The sequence below is a fragment of the Chiloscyllium plagiosum genome, unplaced genomic scaffold, assembly GCF_037043375.1.
Source record: "Chiloscyllium plagiosum isolate Xiang-an unplaced genomic scaffold, Cpla_swu_hap1 HiC_scaffold_51, whole genome shotgun sequence".
NCBI lineage: Eukaryota > Metazoa > Chordata > Chondrichthyes > Orectolobiformes > Hemiscylliidae > Chiloscyllium > Chiloscyllium plagiosum.
Window position 1 is genome coordinate 29507085 of NW_028270189.1, and position 23126 is coordinate 29530210.

Below are 23126 nucleotides of genomic sequence, written 5' to 3' on the forward strand. Positions count from 1 at the left end.
AGTCCTTTGACTTCCAAAAAAAAAGATAACTCACTGCACAGAGACGCAGACACAGAAATACACAGACGAGCACACACAATATTTACAAGGAGATAGGTATACATACACGTATAAACACACAAATACATATACAGTCACATACAAATCGACATAAATACAGATCGAAACACAGGCTGAAACACAGACAGACAGGTGTGGATACGCAAACACACAGATAACAAGCACATGGACACACACACGCACACACACAGGCACACACACACATACAGACACACACAAACAGAGGCACAGATACACACACAGACACGCACAAACACTTACATACAGATACACAGAGGCACAGACGCTAGTGACACATTAAGACACAAATCGATATTTTTTTTGATTTGTAAGGGGATCAAGGATTCGAGGGAGAAGGCAGAAAAATGAGGTCGAGCTACATATAAGAAATTATTGAACGGAATTTCCGACTCGATAGGCTGAATGGCCTCAATCTGCTCATTTCCTTAATGCTCCAACGGTATTATGCTATCAGGAATTCTCTTCCTGAGACAACAGCAGAGGCTGGGTGTGATAGATATTTGATTGGAAAGGGTCAGTAGGAATGTGGGCTAGGTTTGGAGTCCGGAATGGATTATGTTCCGAAGTATACTTAATTATTCTGTCCTTATGTCTGAAAAGAGGTGGTGATTTGATGTTCAGTTAACACAGTTTTAAAATAACAGTCGCACAATGAAATGAGGACGTCCCTTTCACTTTAGTGTTGTGCTACCTGTGGTATCCTCATCCTCAGGAAGCAGTGAAGACTCGGATTTTGAAGGTATTCAAGGCTGAGCTCGACTGATCTTAACTGAACAGAAGGGTCAGTGTTTATTGTGAACAGACAGGAAATAGATAGTCAGACACACTCGGATCAGCCATTAGCATTCTGAATGGTGCAGCCGAATGGGCAACTTCTGCCTCTATCCCATATGTTGTTCCCTCAATCCACCCCTCGATGCAGTTACAGGGTTTGGGACCACTCCATTCTGTCAGACAGGACCGTTACAATGACACAGGAGGAGACCATTCTGCCCCTCTAAGGAATTGCACAGGAGTATAGAATGAAATAATTCAGCTCGTTCAGTGCACTACACAGTCCAGGAGGAGGTCATTCGACACATCTGAACGCTACACAGGAATAGGGAAGCTGTCGCTTACAGGAAATAGAGAGTAGAGATAAATGTTTATTTTCAGGCTGCAAAGCTGTAACTGATGGAGTGCTTCAGAGATCACTGTGGGGTCATCAATTATCAACAATCTGTAAAAAGATGTGGAGGAAGGGGTGGGAATGGCTTGGAGATCAATTAGCTCATATACCAAGATGGTCATTCAATGTGTCGTCAAATGGAGGTAGTGAGTCTGCAATGTGATACAGGCAGGGAAGGTTAGTGAGCAAACCTTCAGCAGAAATAATTTAACGTAAGTTGTCTATTTTGGCATGAAGGTTGAAACAATGGTAAACAATTTAAATGGAGAGAGATTGCCAAACTCTGTGATACAGGAGGTTTCCATGTTATTACGACATGAATCATATGAAGTCAGATGCAGCAAGTGATTTAGAAGGTAAGTGGAATGATGCTGGTTTTGGCAAAAGGTATCAGGTTTAATTGTAGGAATGTTTAACCGCATCTGTACAGGGCATTGCTGAGACCACACCTGATGCACAGTGAGGAGGATTGATCCCCTAAACTAAAATAAAATGATATAATTCTTTTGGAAGATTTTCAAAGAGGTTTCCCTTTACTCATTCCTGGAATGCCGGTCTTTTGTTATTGGCAAGTGCGAGACCATAAAATCCTTGCTTCACATTTACCACTTGTGATTAATGCTGAAAATGTGTTGCTGGAAAAGCGCAGCAGGTCAGGCAGCATCCAGGAAACAGGAGATTCCACGTTTCGGGCATAAGCCTTTCTTCAGGAATGAGGAAAGTTTGTCCAGCAGGCTAAGATAAAAGGTAGGGAGGAGGGACTTGGGGGAGGGGCGTCGGAAATGCGATAGGTGGGAAGAGGTCAAGGTGAGGGTGATAGGTAAGACTGGGGTGGGGGCGGAGAGGTCAGGAAGAAGATTGCAGGTTACGAAGGCGGTGCTGAGTTCGATGGATTTGATTGAGACAAGGTGGGGGGAGGGGAAATGAGGAAACTGGTGAAATCCGAGTTCATCCCTTGTGGTTGGAGGGTTCCCAGGCGGAAGATGAGGCCCTCTTCCTCTAACCGTCGTGTTGTTGTGGTCTGGCGATGGAGGAGTCCAAAGACCTGCATATCCTTGGTGGAGTGGGAGGGGGAGTTGAAGTGTTGAGCCACAGAGTGGTTGGGTTGGTTGGTTGGTTGGTTAGCTGTGGGAGTCGGTTGGTTTATAGTAGATGTCCGTGTTGATTCGGTCGCCTAAGATAGATATAGAAAGGTCGAGGACGGGGAAGGTGGAATCTGAGACTGTCCAGGTGAATTTGAGGTCGGGGTGGAAGGTGTTGGTGAAGTGGATGAACTGTTCAACCTCCTCGTGGGAGCACGAGACGGCGCCGATACAGTCATCTATGTAGCGGAGGAAAAGGTGGGGTTTGGTGCCAGTGTAGTTGCGGAAGATGGACTGTTCCACATATCCTACGAAGAGGCAGGCATAGCTGGGGCCCATGCGGGTGCCCATGGCTACTCCTTCCGTTTGGAAGAAGTGGGAGGATTGGACAGAGAAGTTGTTCAGGGTGAGGACCAGTTCAGTCAGTCGAAGGAGGATGTCAGTGTAAGGGTATTGGTTGGTACGGCGGGAAAGGAAGAAGCGGAGGGCTTTCAGTCCGTCGTGATTGGGGATGGAGATGTACAGGGACTGGATGTCCATGGTGAAGATAAGGCGTTGGGGACCGGGGAAGCGAAAATCATGGAGGAGGTGGAGGGCATGGGTGGTGTCACGAATGTAGGTGGGGAGTTCTTGGACTTAGGGGGACAGGACCATGTCAAGGTATGCAGAGATGAGTTCGGTGGGGCAGGAGCAGGTGGAGACAATGGGTCGGCTGGGGCAGTCAGGTGTGTGGAATTTGGGCAGGAGGTAGAAGCGGGCGGTGCGGGGTTGTGGGACTATGAGGTTGGAGGCGGTGGATGGGAGATCGTCCGAGGTGATGAGGTTTTGGATGGTCTGGGAGATGATGGTTTTGTGGTGGGGTGGGGTCATGGTCAAGGGGGCAGTAGGAGGAGGTATCTGCGAGCTGGCGTTTGGCCTCAGCCGTGTAAAGGTCGGTGCGCCAAACTACAACCGCGCCTCCCATGTCTGCTGGTTTGATGGTGAGGCTGGGTTTGCAACGGATACAGTCATCGATGTAGCGGAGGAAAAGGTGGGGGTTGGGGCCACTGTAGTTGCAGAAGATGGACTGTTCCACATATCCTACGAAGAGACAGGCATAGCTGGGGCCCATGCGGGTGCTTACAGTCATCGATGTAGCGGAGGAAAAGGTGGGGTTTTGAGCCAGTGTAGTTGCAGAAGATGGACTGTTCCACATATCCTACGAAGAGGCAGGCATAGCTGGGGCCCATGCGGGTGCTTACAGTCATCGATGTAGCGGAGGAAAAGGTGTGGGTTGGGGCCAGTGTAGTTGCGGAAGATGGACTGTTCCACATATCCTATGAAGAGGCAGGCATAGCTTGGGCCATTCGGCGCCGTCTCGTGCTCCCACGAGGAGGTTGAACAGTTCATCCATTTCACCAACACCTTCCACCCCGACCTCAAATTCACCTGGACAGTCTCAGATTCCTCCCTCCCCTTCCTTGACCTTTCAATTTCTATGAAGAGAAAATGAGGTCTGCAGATGCTGGAGATCAGAGATGGAAATGTGTTGCTGGAGAAGCGCAGCAGGTCAGGCAGCATCCAGCGAACAGAAGAATCGACGTTTCGGGCATTAGCCCTTCTTCAGGAATGAGGAAAGTTTGTCCACTTCACCAACACCTTCCACCCCGACCTCAAATTCACCTGGACAGTCTCAGATTCCTCCCTCCCCTTCCTCGACCTTTCTATTTCCATCTCAGGCGACTGGATCAACACGGACATCTACTACAAACCGACCGACTCCCACAGCTACCTGGACTACACCTCCTCCCATCCTGCCCCCTGCAAAAACGCCATCCCATTCTCCCAATTCCTTCGACTCCGCCGCATCTGCTCCCAGGAGGACCAGTTCCAAAAACGCACATCCCAGATGGCCTCCTTCTTCAAGGACCGCAATTTCCCCCCCGACGTGATCGACGATGCCCTCCACCGCATCTCTTCCACTTCCCGATCCTCCGCCCTTGAACCCCGCCCCTCCAACCGCCACCAGGACAGAACCCCACTGGTCCTCACCTACCACCCCACTAACCTCCATGTACAGCGCATCATCCGCCGTCATTTCCGCCACCTCCAAACGGACCCCAACACCAAGGATATATTTCCCTCCCCTCCCCTATCAGCATTCCATAAAGACCACTTCCTCCGTGACTCCCTCGTCAGATCCACACCCCCCACCAACCCAACCTCCACTCCCGGCACCTTCCCCTGCAACCGCAGGAGGTGCAAGACTTGCGCCCACACCTCCCCTCTCACCTCCCTCCCAGGCCCCAAAGGAAACTTCCATATCCGCCACAGATTCACCTGTACCTCCACACATATCATCTATTGCATCCTCTGTACCCGATGTGGCCTCCTCTATATTGGGGAGACAGGCCGCCTACTTGCGGAGCGTTTCAGAGAACACCTCTGGGACACCCGGACCAACCAACTCAACCACCCTGTAGCTCAACATTTCAATTCCCCCTCCCACTCCACCAAGGATAGGCAGGTCTTTGGACTCCTCCATCGTCAAACCATAGCGAAACGACGGTTGGAGGAAGAACGCCTCATCTTCCGTCTAGGAACTCTCCAACCACAAGGGATGAACTCGGATTTCACCAGTTTCCTCATTTCCCCTCCCCCAGCCTGTCTCAGTCAAATCCATCAAATTCAGCACCGCCTCCCTAACCTGCAATCTTCTTCCCGACCTCTCCGCCCCCACCCCAATCTGTCCTATCACCCTCACCTTGACCTTTTTCCACCTATCACATTTCCGACGCCCCTCCCCCAAGTCCCTCCTCCCTATCTTTTATCTTAGCCTGCTGGACAAACTTTCCTCATTCCTGAAGAAGGGCTAATGCCCGAAACGTCGATTCTCCTGTTCCCTGGATGCTGCCTGACCTGCTGCGCTTCTCCAGCAACACATTTCCATCTTTCAATTTCTATCTCAGGCGACCGAATCAACACGGACATCTACTATAAACCGAGCGACTCCCACAGCTACCTGGACTACACCTCCTCCCTCCCTGCCCCCTGTAAAAACTCCATCCCATTCTTCCAATTCCTTCGTGTCCGCCGCATCTGCTCCCAGGAGGACCAGTTCCAAAAACGTACAACCCAGATGGCCTCCTTCTTCAAGGACCGCAATTTCCCCTCCGACGTGATCGACGATGCCCTCCACCGCATCTCTTCCATTTCCCGCTCCTCCGCCCTTGAGCCCCGCCCCTCTAACCGCCACCAGGACAGAACCCCACTGGTCCTCACCTACCACCCCACCAATCTCCATGTACAGCGCATCATCCACCGTCATTTCCGCGAACCTCCAAACGGACCCCACCACCAAGGATGTATTTCCCTCCCCTCCCCTATCAGCATTCCGTAAAGACCACTCCCTCAGTGACTCCCTCGTCAGATCCACACCCCCCACCAACCCAACCTCCACTCCCAGCACCTTCCCCTGCAACCGCAGGAGGTGCAAGACTTGCACCCACACCTCCCCACTCACCTCCCTCCAAGGCCCCAAAGGAAACGTCCATATCCGCCACAGATTCTCCTGCACCTCAACACACATCATCTATTGCATCCTCTGCACCAGATGTGGCCTCCTCTATATTGGGGAGACAGGCTGCCTACTTGCGGAGCGTTTCAGAGAACATCTCTGGGACACCCGGACTAACCAACCCAACCACCCTGTGGTTCAACACTTCAACTCCCCCTCCCACTCTACCAAGGATATGCAGGTCTTTGGACTCCTCCATCGCCAGACCACAACAACACGACGGTTGGAGGTAGAGCGCCTCATCTTCCGCCTAGGAACCCTCCAACCACAAGGGATGATCTCGGATTTCACCAGTTTCCTCATTTCCCCTCCCCCACCTTGTCTCAGTCAAATCCATCGAACTCAGCACCTCCTTCCTAACCTGCAATCTTCTTCCTGACCTCTCCGCCCCCACCCCAGTCTGACCTATCACCCTCACCTTGACCTCTTTCCACCTATCGCATTTCCGACGCCCCTCCCCCAAGTCCCTCCTCCCTACCTTTTATCTTAGCCTGCTGGACAAACCTTCCTCATTCCTGAAGAACGGCTTATGCCCGAAACGTCGATTCTCCTGTTCCCTGGATGCTGCCTGACCTGCTGCGCTTTTCCAGCAACACATTTTCACCTCTGATCTCCAGCATCTGCAGACCTCACTTTCTCCACTTGTGAAGGATTCCTGGTGGGGTTTCATTGGAATCTCTCCACTGCCTGAAGCGAAGGGAATTCAGCCAAATCCCAACATTTCAGAAAGAATTCCCACTTCTTATAGCTTGTGTGAGCAGAATAACATCAAAGTCAGAATAACATTTTGGGGCACTCTATCACTTTACCATTTGTTATGAGTTCAACTTTCTGTGTCTCACATTTTTCTAGAAGATGGCGGAGTCGGAGACCTAAATAATTGGCCACCTCAGTCAACTGGCTGCATTTAAGATGGGTGTAACCGATGGAAGAGTGGGACTAGAAAAGGTCATAGCGACGCTCCAACATTTGTTGGAACACAAATGAGAAATTCTCAAAGGGCTGCTCAAGTGTAAATTCCCTTCCCCAGAGGATTGTGGTGCTTGAATGTTTGCATTTATTCAAATTTGTTTTTGGTATGCAGTCAAATGGTATACAGACCGAAGCGTGCTGCTTTGAGCAAAAGCAATTGAAGCGGTGACAAAGTATTTAATAGCCCACTGCTGCTGTTGCTATGTTCTATTCAACCCCTCATTTCTCCTGCAAGGAGCAGATGGAGGCCACTTGCTCCAAATACCCGATCAATTGTAATACAGGATCTCATTCAGTCCCTTCAAGAATGTCACACATGGTTTGGTGTCGGTTGGAAAATATTATTTGTTTCGACTGACACCTCTGGTCTCTTTACAGTATGTTTTCTCTCTGCTTCTTGTGATTCATTTTTTGGTGATATCATACACCAGATTCACCGTGAATACAGTCCCCCTACCTCAACAAGAGATGACTCACAAAATACTTTACTCTCTCTGATTGCAACGTTCTTTAAAAGAACATTCAGGAAAATTACAGCCATTAACTTTGCAATTACTGAATATGAGGACAAAAGGAACAGGACCAGGTAATTCGGATGATCAAGCCATTGCATAACATCATGGTTGATCTACTGTTGACAGTAATTTCTCTTTAATGACCAATTCTTCACCCCTTAGCTCTCTGACAGGTCAAAAATCCATACACCTCCTCCTTAAATGCTTTCAGCGATAAAGCTCCCCTAGCTCTCTCGCCCAGATAATTCCTGACAGCGATTACCTTCTGTGAGAGGAAAGCCCTCCCTACATATACACCATCACCTATTGATATGAACAAGAGGCGAACACAGGGGGTCAGGAAAGAGCGAATGGCTTTGAAGCCAAGGCAGTATTCGACTGATGATGGCATCGGGACCACCTACTTGTTTGATCTGAATGTGGATCAGGTGTAACCTTCCCACTGAATGGATTCTTTCAGAACACAAATAAAGAGGTTGGGGTCAGTTGCCAACAATCCTCTCAGTCCTGGGACATCTGTGCAGGAGATCCACAGGTTAGACCCCTCAGCACAAACATCTTCAGCTGCTCCATCAATGTATTTTCTCATCATAAGATTTGAAGTAGGTATGATGACTGAAGATCACAGAATGTTCAGAACATTTTGTGCCCCATCAGCTCCTGAACCATTCTGTGTTCATGTGCAGCAAGACACGGACAGCATTCCGGTTTGTGCTGTTAAAGTGTCGGTAACATTTATGTAACAGCACGGTCAGACACTGCACACTTCCACAGTTAAAAGGGGAGCTCATTAAGCATCTCCAGCTGGTTGCACACGGGAATGAGCTGGCATTCAGGAACAGGAAAAGTGACAGCACATTCAATACTCCTGCCTGTTACACAGGAAGAAGAGTGGTCTGTTCAATGCATCGAGCTGTTAAACAGGAACAGGGAGAGCCCAATCCAACCCTTAAACCTGTTCCATGAGACCAGGAGGAGGCTATTCATCCCCACGAGACAGTTATACAGGAAAAAGAGGGGGTCACTGATATTCCAACATGACAAACCAATGAAACCGAGACTGCACTGGTAGAGAACTCCATGATGTTAATCATGGTTCCATGCTTGAACATAGTTTGCTGGCAATGAGGAGGGAAGCCAAACGAGTTGTGCCAAGTCTCATGGAGGCATCTTCCATCGCCGAGAAGACACACCCATGTTCTCCATGGAGATCAGAATCTGGTGGGAATAGTTAACTGTTTTAGCATGAAGGTATTGCGGCTGCTGTAGGGATTACGGATAACGAGACTTTCAGTGCAGACCATACACCAAATGCACTATATTAATGTGGAGAGAGTTTATTCAAAGAATGGCCCTCTGTCTCTCTCATGCGACATGGGGATTGGGTGTGGAGTGAGGGGAATATTCTCAGAGGCTCTTAAACGATCGACAATCAGGCAACCCGAGTTAAAAATAAGCTATGGAATTTTTCGCTGTATCAGTGTCTATTTAGAACATCGTGAGTGACTGTCTTTCCCCCTCAAGTTTCAATGCAATCGCCTCTCATTCTCTCACAACGCCAGAAATTAATCTTCACTGTCTCCTCATGGTACCATAATCCCAGGGATTAGTCTGGTGAAACTCCATTGCACTCTCTCTGTGGCAAGGCGATCATTCCTTATAAAGGAGAGAAAGTCTGTCCACAGTGTCCCAAATACTGCCTCAACAACACTCTCAGCGATGATCACAATAACTCGTTTTCCTCTTAAATATCTCCGTTTCTTTCCTGTGGCATAAAAAATAACTTTTCTTCTCTCTACAATGCTGGAAAGAATTAATTCTTTTATAATGAAGGTATTGTTGCTACTGTTGGGATTATGGATAACATGACGTTCATTGCAGGATCACGCACCAATTGAACTGTATTAATGTTGCAAGATTTTATTCAAAAGCCAGACTCTCTCTCTCTCTCTCTCTCTCTCTATCTCTCTCTCTCTCTCACTCTCCTCTCTTTCTCCTCTCTTTCTCTCTCTGTCTCAGTTGAAATAGGGTGTGGGTGTGGTTGGGTAGAACGTTCTCAGAGGCTCTTAAACTATCGAGAATCATGTAATCTGAGTGGGAAAAAAAAAGCCGTGGAACGTATCACCGTATCAGTGTCTGTTTAGAACATCATGAGTGATTGTCCATCCCCCTTAAGATTCAATGTAATCACCTCTTATTCACTCACTCACCTTCACTCACTGCTCATGGTGCCATCATCCCAGGGATTAGTCTGGTGAAACTTGAGATAAAGTCTATCCACAGTTAACCAAATACTGCCTCAACAACACTCTCAGGGATTTTCAAAAAACATCTTTTTTCTCACTTAGATGTTGCCATTTCTTTCCTGTGACACAAAAAGCCATTCCTTCTCTATGCACTACGACTGACATGGAATTTAAGTCCCTTACATCTGTACGTCAGCATCAATAAAGCCAGCACCAGAGATATCTATGGAGATGTGCATCACACTCGGGGAGAATTTCAATGAGATTGAATACACCAAAAATAGGGGATGATCACGTACCCGAATGTAAATGAGATGTAGTAATAGAGAAAACAGGCAGAGAAAGGGAGCTATCTTTACAATTATTCTTCTCTCACAGGAAGTATGTTATGCAGATCTTGAACTGAGTGGCTGGTTCAGCTGTTCCACAGTACCATAAAGAGTAAAACGCATAGCTATGGTTTTGTAGTGTTACAACACAGGATAAATCTTCCTGCTTAATTAAAACCAGCAACAGAGAAAAGATTTATCCCATGCAGTAATCTGTGATAATTCTAGAGTCCAAGTCTATTAAAGTAAAAATTAACAACTTTATTTCTTAAAGCATAACAGAGAATAATAAACGAATGACTATTTACAACTTCTTCCTCTAACCTGTCTTTTACCTTCCCCCTCCACAATACTAGTCCGATAAGACTCCGAATTAAGATTTACAAAACAAAACTTCTTATCTCAAAACTAGGAAGCTTTCGGTTCCTCGCCATATTCCTGTCCTCTTTTCTTCTTGGGGACAATGCATCACCAGTTACTAATCAATAATGGTGCCTAAAGGAGAGCTATTTTTCAGGCGTTCTTTGCATGCTGGTAGCTTGGCAGTTCTCCTCTCAACTGTTCGATTTTCCATGGTCTTGAACCGCCAAACTAACGGATTGTATCATTGGCTGTTATGATTGTCAATATAATAATTTAAAACTTGGTTGGAGGTGGGCATTTTGGGGTATAATTTAAAATGTTTTGCTGAATTTGTTTCGAGACAATGAGCTAATCGGGTTGTTCGACCAAATGTTAATTATATCTATTTTTCAGAACGCTTGGTGCTGTCAGGTAGTTATTGTTGTTTTTCAAATCTCTCAAAGGTACAGTACACCCACGTGTTCATCACAGAAGTCACATGGAAACCTGACGAGGGAGGCAAAACACATTGACTTCCCTAAAGGACTTGAGGCAAGCAGATTGGTTTTTATAACAAATGATAATAGTTACTTTTAAACTCCCCAATTTCCTTCATGAAATATCAACAGACTATTATTCTGTGGCTCTAGATTATGAGTCAATGGCCTGGCCACCATAAACTGTCTTTCCTTAGGTCCAGAGAACAAGTTAAACATTCTCAATAGCAATTATTTAGTGACGGACATGTGATTACAAGGAACGTGAAACTGTTGCATCCGGATTGAACAAAGGCACAAATGGTTTATTCAGATATTGCACTGAGACTGAGGACAAGACTGGGATACCATGATGGTGGTATTGGACAGGATTGGTGAGTGAGGAGGATATGGAGATGTAAATCTGTGAAGGACAAAATGGATTATGGATTTTGAGAAGAGTTTTGTTCCTTCTCGCTTATCAGTGAGTAAGTTATAAATCGTAGTTTGATAGTTATAATTTATAAGGAAATGAATATTTGTTTGGAACTGAAGATATTGACTTGCACTTTCCAAAATGTACATATCATGAGCAGAAATTCAGTTTAACCCGGTTTAGTAGACAAATATAATGACTTACCAGGAACACCAACTATTGCGAGGATGGGATAGTAATCACCTTGAATAATCCAAAGGATATCCTGGATCCGATATTCTAATGATATCAAAGGCTGCGAAAGACAGTAAAGACCCAAGCATAAACTCCTGTCCATTGTTGGAACATTCCAGTCTAATGTTCTCAGATTCTGAACCATTGTTGGAACATTCCAGTGTAATGTTCTCAGATTCTGATGCATTGTTGGAACATTGCAATCCATGGTCCTCAGATTATGAACAATTATTGTAACGTTCCTGTCCAATGTTCTCCGATTCTGATCTCTCCTCCCCCCCTCTCTCTCTCTCTCTCATTCTCGAGCTGCTGATCCCTGTTAGTGCTGTAAGTGATGCTCCTACTCACACTATTGGATAGCACATTGAACAGAGCCCATTTATTTTTCAACGATTGAAACTCTCCATTGGAATAATTAGGATTCACGGAGATTGACATCAGTAACAGTCACTGAACAAATAGCTCTATTTAACCCCTTTGAGTTCAATATTTATTTTATTAAAATTCAAAAGAACGTTAGAAATTTACACATTTAGCTTGGGATATGTGGGGGTGGCTGAAGGAAGGAATATTGCGTGTAATCATTCAATATGCCTTGGATATGTGAGTAATGTCAAAGGATTGTCAGAACATAACCAAGTTTCTCCGTTTATAAATGGAAACATACAGTCTGGAACTACTGATCAGTGATTATGATGTCAGTAAAATATGGAGAGAACTTTTCTAGTCCATAATCTGACAGGCAAATGTGCCTATGACTTCATGAGTTATAACAGACAAATGGCATGGATATGTTAACAGAGAATATGATGTAACACACAATTCAGATGGCTAGTCGAAGATCAGAGAGGGCAGGTGAGGGTCATCCTGTGAATGTTGTCGATGTCAATCAACTGTGATTAAGTACCATGCACTGGTTTTCAATTTCAGTGTGATTATGATACTGGGGACATGGCGGCAGAGCCTGGAGGGAGGGAACATGATATTGCCTAGTCATCAGTATTGGGATGTTAATGTTTATAAATCATAAGAAAATCAAATTCCAGGATACATCTCCAATGAGGAATGAGGAGAGCCAATATTAACCAAAAGACCAGAAGACATTGGACCAGAAATTTGGCCATTCAGCCCATTAAGCCTGCTCCGACATTCAATGATGGCTGTTCAGCTTCTCAACCCCATTCTTCCGATTTCTATCTGTAACCCTTCATCTCGTTTACAATCAAGAACCTATCTGTCTAACTCTTAAATATATTTAATTACCTGGCCTCGACAGCCTTCAGTAGCAGTGAATTCCCTAGATTCACCACTCTCTGGCTAAAGAGGTTCGTCTCTATCTGTGTTTGAAAAGATCTTCTCTTTACTCTGTCCCCTCGGGTCCTAGTCTCCCCTCAATTGGAAATATCTTCCCAAAATCCACCCTGTCCAGGTCATTCAATATTCTGTAACTTTCAATTAGACCTCCTAACATTCTTTTGATCTCTATCAAATATAGATTCTGAGCCCTCAGTTGTTCTTCATATGTTAAGCTTTTCATTCCTGGGACCACTTTCGTGAATCATATCGGAAAATTCTCCTTGGCCAGTACATTCTTCCTGAGATATGAGATCCAAAATTGTGCACAATAATCCAAATGTCGACTGACCAAAATTTTATAGATCCTCAGAAGTGCATCCCTGCATTTATATTCAAGCCCTCTTGAAATAAATGGAATCATTTTATTTGCCTTCCCAACTGCTGACACGCAGAAGTTTGACATTTCAAGATCCTTGGACAAGCATCCCCTCAATTCCACCCCCCCCCCCCACGCCCCCGACCCCAGTCTTCTGAACTTGCTCGCTATTTAGAAAATAGTCCATGCATTTATTTTTTCTGGCAATCTGCATGACCTCACACTTGCTCACATTATACTCCACCTGCCACTTCTTTGCTCACTCCCTTAACCTGTGCAAATCCTTCAGCAAGAGAAAGTGAGGACCGCAGATTCTGGAGATCAGAGTCAAAAAGTGTGGTGCGAGAAAAGCACAGCCAGTCAGGCAGACTCTGAGGAACGGGATATTTGACGTATCAGTCATAAAGCCTTTATCAGGAATGGAGTGGGTGGGCGGAAAGAGGTTGAGAGATGAATGGGAGGGGCTGGGAGGAAGGTAGCTTGGAAGGCGATGGCTAAATGAAGGTGAGCGGTGAGAGTGCAAGGTAGAGTGGATAGATGGGAAGGAAGTTAGATAGGTAGGACAGTTAAACAGGCGATGCTCAGTTGTTGGGTTAGATCTGGGATAATGTGGAGGGAGGGGAGGTGAGGAAACTGGTGACATTGCGCTGGATACCGTGAGGTTGATGGGTCCCAAGATGGAAGACGATGCGCTCTTCCTCCAGACGTCAGTGGCTAGAATGTGGCAGTGGAGGAGGCCAAGAACTTGCATGTCCATGGAGGAGTGGTAGGGTGAGGCGAAGTATTCAGCCATAGGGCAGTGGGGTTGTTGGGTGTGTGACGGAGAGTGTTCCCTCAACCGTTCTGCAAGTTGACGTCCTGTCTCCCCAGTGTAGAGGAAACCAGGAGCAATGGACAGAGTAGATAAGATGTTTGGAGACACAGGATATTCTCTGCCTGATATGGAAGGATCCTTTGGGGCCTTGGATAGAGGTGCGGAGGAAGTTGTTGGCACAGGTTTCATACCTCTTGCAATGACAATGGAAGGTGCCGAGAGTGGAAGGTGGCTTATTGGGGTGTGGGAGGGGGGACGCGTGAACCTAACGAGGGAGGCGTGAAGGGAATGGTCTCTGCAGAATGCTGATTGGGGTGGGGAGGGAAGTATATCTCTGGTGGTGTGGTCTGACTGGTGTTGGCAGAAATGGCGGAGGATGATGCGTTTATCCTGAGTTTGGTGGACTGCAAAGCGAGCATCAAAGGAGTGCTAGTGGGGGCTACTGCACCCTACTGCAGCCGAATCACCTCTTCAATGCTACCTATCCCTCTATTCCATCTTTTCACTGTTTGAAAACTTATCCAGAATGCCGTCAGTTCCTTCATGTGGACCATTAATGCACAAAGCGAATTTTGTGGTCCCAAACTGAGCCTTGAGGTATACTATTTATAACTGGATGCCATCCTGAGAAGGACATTTTTATCCCCACTCTCTGCTTTCTGTCAGACAGCCACGCATCTATCCAAGCTAACACTTTGCCTGTAACACCAGGGGCCCTCATCTTTCTCAATAGGCTCCAGCGTGGCACCTTATCAAAGGAGTTTAGAGAAGCAGGTGGACAACATCTATTGGTTTTCCTTGGTCAAATCTGCTCGTTACTCCCTCAGCGTATTCCAGCAGGTTTGTCAGGCATGACCTCCCATTGATGAAACAATGCTGACTTTGCACTATTTTACTAAATACTTCCAAGTATTCAGAAAGCCCATCCTTCACGAAGGATTCCAGGATGTTACCTACAACCAAAGTTAGGCTAATCAGTCTGTAATTTTCCATCTTCTGCCTAACTCCCTTAATAAATGTCACGTTCGCAATTTTCCAGCCTTTCTTGATTTTAGTCATTCCTGAAAGATTACCACTTTCACTTTCCATACCTCTTCAGCTATTTCCCTTACAATGCTGGAGTGTAGTCCATATGGTTCAGGTGATTTACCCAAATTCAGGCCATGCAGTTTTATATCATGTTTTTCTTGGTGATGACCACCATACTCATCTCTGCCCTCTCACTCTCTTCAAGTTTTGGGAAATTACTCTTGTCTTCCACCATGACAATTGATGCAAAGTTCCTCATTCATTTCTTTGTTTTCCACTACTGTTTCTCCAGCATCAATTTCCAGTGGTCCATATTCACTTTTGCCTCTCTTTTGCACTTTATATATCTAAAGAACCTCTTACAGTCACCTTTCTATTACTGGTTAGCTTACCTGCATATCTAATCTTCTCTGTCCTTTTTTTTCCTCTGTTAGTCTTTGTAAGTTTCCCAATTCTCTAGTCTCCCACTGCCCCTCAACAAATTATACGCTTGTTCTTTTGCTTGTATGCAATCCCTGACTTCCGTCGTCAGCCCTGACTGTCTCATCCTCCCTGTACCATGCCTCTATTCCTCGGCAAGAATCTCTGCTGTGTTCCTGAATTTATCTTGGAATCTGCTGCCATTGCTGTTCCCCTACCTTTCCTGCTGGACCACTCTCCCAGTCAATTCTAAACAGCTTCTCCCTTATGCCTCTGTCGTTGCCTTTATGCAGCTGAAATACTGTTATCTCTGATTCTATCTTCTCTCTCTCAAATTGCAGAATAAATTCAACCATGTTCTGATCATTGCTTCCGAATTTTACCTTCACCCTAATCTCGCTTACGAATCCTTCGTCATTAAATCCAGTATCATCTGTTCCTGAGTGGGCTCCACCAGACGTTGGTCCAAAAAGCCATCTCATAAACATTCCTAAAATTCCTTTTCTTGCAAACCACTACCATCTAATGTTCCCAGTTCCCCTGCATACTGAAATCACCCATGATTACTGTACCTTGCCTTTCCTACACATTTTTGCTATCTCCTGATGTATCTTGTGCCTCAGCTCCTGACTACGTTTTTCGAGCCCTATACAAGACTTCAACTGTGGTTGTCTTACCTTTGTGGTTCCTCAATTCTACCCAGGCTAATTCTACACCATCTGACCTTACTTCCTTTCTAACTATTGATTGAATTTCATTTCTTACTAATAATGCAAATCCACTCCCTCTGCCCACCTGCCTATCTTTTCGATAGGATAAATATCCTTAAATATTCAGATCCCCTTGCAGCCACATCTCCGTGATGCCCATCGCTTCATACATGCCGATTTAATTCTGCACCGCAAGCTCATTTACCTTATTCCTTATACAGCATGTATTCAGTTGTAACCCTTTCAGTCCTGCATTAACCGTCCCTCTTCTCATTGTCATTCATTTGTGCAGTGCGCTTGAAGAGTGATATGTTAAACATTTCCAGATGCTCTATCCTATATGTGTCTGTGCTGGACAATCTAATAACCGCTCCTGAATTCTGTACTCTTACCTCCTTTTTTAATTCGGCATTTCTAATTAAACCCTATAACTGCACCACACACACGCACACACACACGCACACACACATACACACAGACACACACACACAGACACACAGACACACACACATACACACACACACATATATGCACACACATACAGACACACACACACATACACAGACACACACACACAGACACACACGCACATATACGCACACACACAGAGACACACACACACAGACACACACACAGACACACACACATATACGCACACACAGACACACACACACATACAGACACACCCACACACACACATACACACACACACAAACACACACACATACACAGACACACACATACAGATGCACACACACACAGACACACACACACATACACACACACATATATGCACACACATACAGACACACACACACATACACAGACATACACACACACAGACACACACGCACATATACGTACACACACACACACACACACACACAGACACACACGCACATATACGTACACACACACAGACACACACACACAGACACACATACACAGACACACACACACTCCTAATCAGTTTAAAGCTCTGTCTCGAGCCCTGGTTATGATTCACTCGGACTCTGGTCCCAGCGCGGTTCACATGACACTGTCCCATCGGAGCAGGTCCTTTCTTCCTCAGTAATAAAATGTGTTTATTCAACACAAAATACAAGGATAAAAAAGCTTTTCTGTACATACCAAAACATGAAAATTACAAAAAGACAATATTGTTAAAATTTACTTACTATGTGGAGCTATATAAATTGTAATGTGAATTAGAAAACCATGGAAGTGGTGTGCAAACTTTATCAATCATTATTTGACCCAGAGCTGAGATCCTGATTTCCCCTCTGCCAGTGATTCCCTTCAATGAGATGCCACCCTGCCTCTCACGCAGTGTCTAGAGGGGCTACAAGTTCCTGTTGGCTCAGAATATTTAAATTAATCCACCTTCTACCTGGAACCAATCTATTGGTCTATTGGATTGTGTTTAGCTGTCAGCAACTCAGCTCTGGGATGTTATTGGCGATAAATGACCTGGGATGACAGCCAGTATCAGCATGGTGCTCACAGGATATGGCACCAGACAAATGGCTTACAGTCTGTAGGAGTTTCTAAGAAAAGTTTCTGTGTATTTCTCCTCATGCTGTCTCTTGATCTAGCATCATATTCGTCTGACACCCCTTGCTCTCACTCACTCTGTCGCTCATTTTTTTCACTCTGTTTATCTCACTTCACTGTCTTTCTCGCTGTTTATTTCTCTCCCTCTCAGTCGAGCTCCGATCATTCCCTCTGTTTCAAGTTGTCAAGTTGGAGAGCTCATGGACGCATGGTGGGCTGAATGGCCTCCTTCTGTGTTGTATTAGTTCTGAAGTTCTGAAGTTTTGGTGCCTGCAGAGACAAGCTGGTCCAGTGAAGGACACAGTAGACAATTATACATCATCTCTTCCTATTTTCTGACATGCAGCGATATCGAAATATTTGTTCAAACAAACTGATTCCTCATATTAAAATCAGCACACTTCAGACTGCCAGGCCACTGTGTTCCGTACCCTCTGTTTTTTTTTTGTTGGTCTTAGCTGTACTGGGATTAGTCTCCAACTCCCCCTTAGTCACTGTACCTATGGAACTACTGCTGTGTTTCCACACACCCCTCTCCCACCGCCGCCACACACTAGATTAAACCCTCGTAAAGGACAATAGCAAACCTGCCTGCCAGGAGATTGCTGCCAGTTCAAAGCCATCCCGTCCATCTTGTCTATATCCTACCAACCCGGGAATCCCAATGATCCACATATCGGAGAGTGTTATCAGTTCATGTGCATCCTGTCCTTTTGTGTGTATCCGACTGACCCGTGAATCCCAATAATCCTCATATCGTAAATTGCTTCCAGTTCAGGTTCATACCATCCGACTCGGGAATCCCAATGATCCACATATCGGAAGTACTGCCTTGCGACCAGCACTTTGATCGTGTGTTTAACTGTGCTACCTTACGATTCCTCGCCTCACTCGCACGTGACATATTCTAATGTCTCCAAAATTCAAATATCCTTTCAGCACAACTCCAGCAAGGCCTTTTCTTTAATCTGGATCGACTTGATAGTAAAAACGTAAGTTTGACGTCAGGAAAGTGAGACCACTGAATCAGTCCAATGACCACCGGATCTGATATTTATCTCCTCCACCAAACCTGTTGACAAGGCATACATATGGGCCATCTATTTGCAGATGGCCGAGGATAAACAGAAGATTAGAAAATGTCAGAGCAGATGGATGTAATTCAGCCTGTTTACTCAGCTTTGCTATTCAATTGGATTCTAGTTATTCTGTTCCTTTTCATGGCAGGGTCTTTACCCAGCATACCCAGCGGGTCAGAAAGTTCCCAGTGTCGTTGTGTGCACTGTCCTGCGAAGAAAGTATCCAGTGCCAGGCATTGGGGTGTGAGGTGTCCTAGTGGTGGCACAAGGAAAGGCTGCATGCAATGACGATGGACTGAGGGAACTGAGGGAGATGGAATGGGCATCCAGGGGCACTGCACTCTGACAAGTGGCCGGGCAAGATTCCTAAACACCCAGAGGAGCCTGCGAACAACAGTTGCTTTTACAAAACCTGTCACATTTGCTGCATTTCTCCATCGAACTAAAGCAAAAATACTGTAGATGGTAGAAATCTGAAGCAAACACAGAGACGTACTGTGGAGAGAGAAAAGAGTTAATGCTCCCAATGCAGACACGGGAAGAATGTATAAAGTCCACACAGACAGGGTGCAGAGATTGGAAATGAACCCAAGTGCCTAGCACTGTGAGGCAGCATTGCTGTGTCACCATGCAGCCCAATGATGGAACATTGGGGATAGTATAGTTAAAAGCATAGATACTGCTCTCCGTAATCGGGATTAAGAGTTATGAAGGTGGTGTTGCCTACATGGTGATTGGGTTTGGGATATATCATCGGTCTTGCAGAACTTGGAGCGGGAGGGGAATGATCCAGTGGTCAGGGTCCGTGTAGGTACCAACAGCTGGACTAACAAATGACAATGAGAAGAGCGACGGGTAATACAGAACTGAACTAATTTATCGGATTACATGTAGTATAAGGAATAAGGAAAATGAGCTTGTGACTCATCCATAAATTGGCAGGTTCGACAGAGTGGGCATTACAGTGACATCGCTGCAAGAGGATCAGGATTGGGAGCTGAATATTCAAGGATATTCATCCTGTCGAAAAGATAAGCAGGTGGGCAGAGAGATAGAGTTATCTCAGTATTAAGAATGGGATTGAATCAATAATCAATAATAAGAAATGAAATAAGGTCAGATGGTGTAGAATCTGTGTCGGTAGAATTGAGGAATCAAAAAGGTGGAAACATGCAGTTGGAGTTATATGCAGGGAGCTGGGGTGTAAGATACACCAGGAGCTAGAATTACCTGCAGGAAAGGCAAAGTTACAGTGATCATGTGGGATTTTATTATACAGATGGACTGGGAATTCAGATTGATAGTGGTTGGCAGGAAAAGGAATTTGTGGAATGTCTACGAGACGGCTTTTGGAGCAGCTTGTGCAGGCAGACTAGATGAGGGGAGCTGCAAGTGACAGTGATCATATTATGATTGAATTTACTCTGCAATTTCAGGTGGAGAACTTAGAATCAGAAGTAACAGTATTACAGCTGAATAAAGGCCATTGCACAGACATGAGTGAGGAGCTGGGTAGAATTGACTGGGAGACGGGCCCAGCAGGAAAGACAGTGCAACAGCAATGGCAGAGTTTTTTGGAGTAATTCAGGATACAGCAGAGATTTATCCTAAGCAAAAAAAGAGGCTTGTATAGGGAGGATGGAACAACCATAGCTGACTAGGGAAGTCATGTATAGCATAAAAGCAAAAGAGAAATGATATAATGTGGCAAAGTGCAGTGGGAAACCTGAGGATTGGGAGGCTGACAAAGACAAAACAGAAGGCTAACAAAATAAAATAAGGAGGGAGATTATTATATTGGGGGTAAGCTAGCCAGTAATGTCAAGGAAGATTGTGATAGTTTCTTTCGATATATAAAGCATAAAAATGCGGCAAAAGTGAACATTGGATTGCTGGAAACTGATAATGGAGAGAAAGCAGCGGGGAACGATAAAATGGCCAAGGAACTGAATAATTACTTTGCATCAGCTTTCATGGTGGAAGGCACGAGTAATACCTTAAACATTCAAGAGATTGAGGGGCCAGAGCTGAGTATGATGGCCCCCACCATGGAGAACATGCTAGAAAAAAATGTAATGGCCCGAAGGTGGGTAAATAACCTTGACCAGATGGACTACATCTGAAAATGTGTTGCTGGAAAAGTGCAGCAGGTCAGGCAGCATCTCAGGAGCAGGAGAATCGACGTTTCGGGCATGACCCCTTCTTCAGGAATGAGGCCCTGATCTCCAGCATCTTCAGTCCTCACTTTCTCCTCAGATGGTCTTCATCCCAGTATGAGAAGGGAGATAGCTGAAGAGGGAGTGGAGGCAATCGTGGTTATCTTTCAGGAATCACTAGAGTAAGGAACGATCCCAGAGCACTGGAAACCCACTAACGTGACACTCCTTTTTTAACAAGGGAGTTAGGAAAAAGACAAAAAAAAAAATGACCATGACCAGTTTATCCTCTGCCATGGGTAAGATCCTGGAATCCATTGTGAAAGATGAGATTTCTGAAAAGTTGAAAGTGTTTGGTAAAATAGGGCAAAGTTGGCATGATTTCATCAAGGCAAGTTAATTCCTGACAAAACTACTGGAATTCTTTGAAGAGGAATTGAGCAGGCTCGACCAAGCACAGCCAATGGATATTATCCACCTGGACTTCAAGAAGGCCTTTGACAAGGTATCACACAGGAGATGACTGAGTATGATATGGGTCCGTGGTGTTAGAGGCAAGATAGTGGCATGGATAGAAGCTTGTCTGCCTGGCAGAAAGCAGAGAGTGTGGATAAAATAGTACTTCTCCGGATGGCAGCTGGGGACAAGTGGAGATCCAGAATGCTCAGTGTTGCAATTATAACTTTTTACTTGTTACATTAACGAATCTAGAGGAGGGAATTGTGGGCACTCTGGTTAGGTTTGCAGACGACACAAAGATAGGCAGATGGACAGGTCGTATTGAGGAAGTGGCCAGGCTGAACAAGGATTTGGACAGATAAAGAGATCGTCAGATGAATTCTAACGTTGGAAAGTGTGAGGTCATGCACTTCGGCACGAAGAATAGAAGCATGGTCTATTTTCTAAATGGCAAGAAAATTCAGAAATCTGAAATGCAAAGGGACTTGGGAGTTCTAGTGCAGGGTTCTGTCAAGGTCAGCTTGCAGGTTGAGGCAGTAGTTAGGAGGGCAATTGCAATTATGATTGGGAGCATTTACTACGAGAAGAATTGAATATAAGAACAGGATGTATATGGCTCTTATCGGACCACATTTGGAGTATTGTGCTCATTTTTGAGCTCCATACCTCAGGAAGGATGTACTGGTTCTGGATTGTGTTCAGAAGATTTTCATGAGAATGGTCATGGGAATGAAAAGCTTATTGCATGAGGAATGTTTGAGTATTCTGGGTCTATACTTGATAAAGTTTGAAAGGATGAGAGGGAATGTAATTGAAATAGACAGGATACTGAATGACGTGGAGAGAGTGGATGTTGATAAGATGTTTCCATTGGATTAGAATCCGAGGGCACACCCTTAAATGAAAGGGAACACTTTTTAGAACAGTGATAAGGAGGAAGTTATTGAACCATAAAATGGTGAATCTTTGAAATTTATTGCCACAGAAGGCTGTGGGGTCAGGTCATTAAATATATTTGACACGGAGATAGATAGTTTTTGATTATCCAGGGGATGAAAGGTTACGGGGAGAAGCTCGGAGAATGGGTTTGAGAAACCTATCAGTGATGATTGAATGACGGAACAGACCCGATGGGCTAACTGTCCTAATTTATGCTCCAATGTCTTATAGTCTTCTGGTCTAAAACTTAAGGAAGTACCTTGCATCTCTGAGAAAACGGATTCATGTTCTTCATGAATGTCAGTAGCTGGTGGGAATAGTTAACTGTTTTAGAAAGAAGATACTGTGGCTGCTGTCGGGTTGGTGGATAATATGTCATTCAGTGCAGGATCACACACCAACTGCACTGCATTAATGTGGGGAGAGTCTATTCAAAACTTGGACCTCTCTGTCTCTCTCAATGGGGAGTAGGGTGGGCGGGTGTAACGTCCGCCCAGGCAGTTAAACTATCCCGAATCATTCATCCTGAGTGAAACAGCAATCATGAATTTATCACCTTCCCATTGTCTGTTTCGAATATAAGGAGTGATTGTCTATCCCTCTCAGGATTCAATGCAACCACCTCTTATTCTCTCACAGCGCTATGGGTAAACCTTCTCTCACTCCTCATGGTGCCATCATCCCAGGGATTAATCTGGTGGAACTCCTCTTCACTCTCTCTGTGGTAAGGAGATCACTCCATATAAAGGAAAGAAAATTTCTCCACAATACCCCAAATACTGCCTCAAGAACACTCTCAGATTTGATCACAATAATTTATTTTCCTCACTTAGCTGGCTCCATTTCTTTCGTGTGAC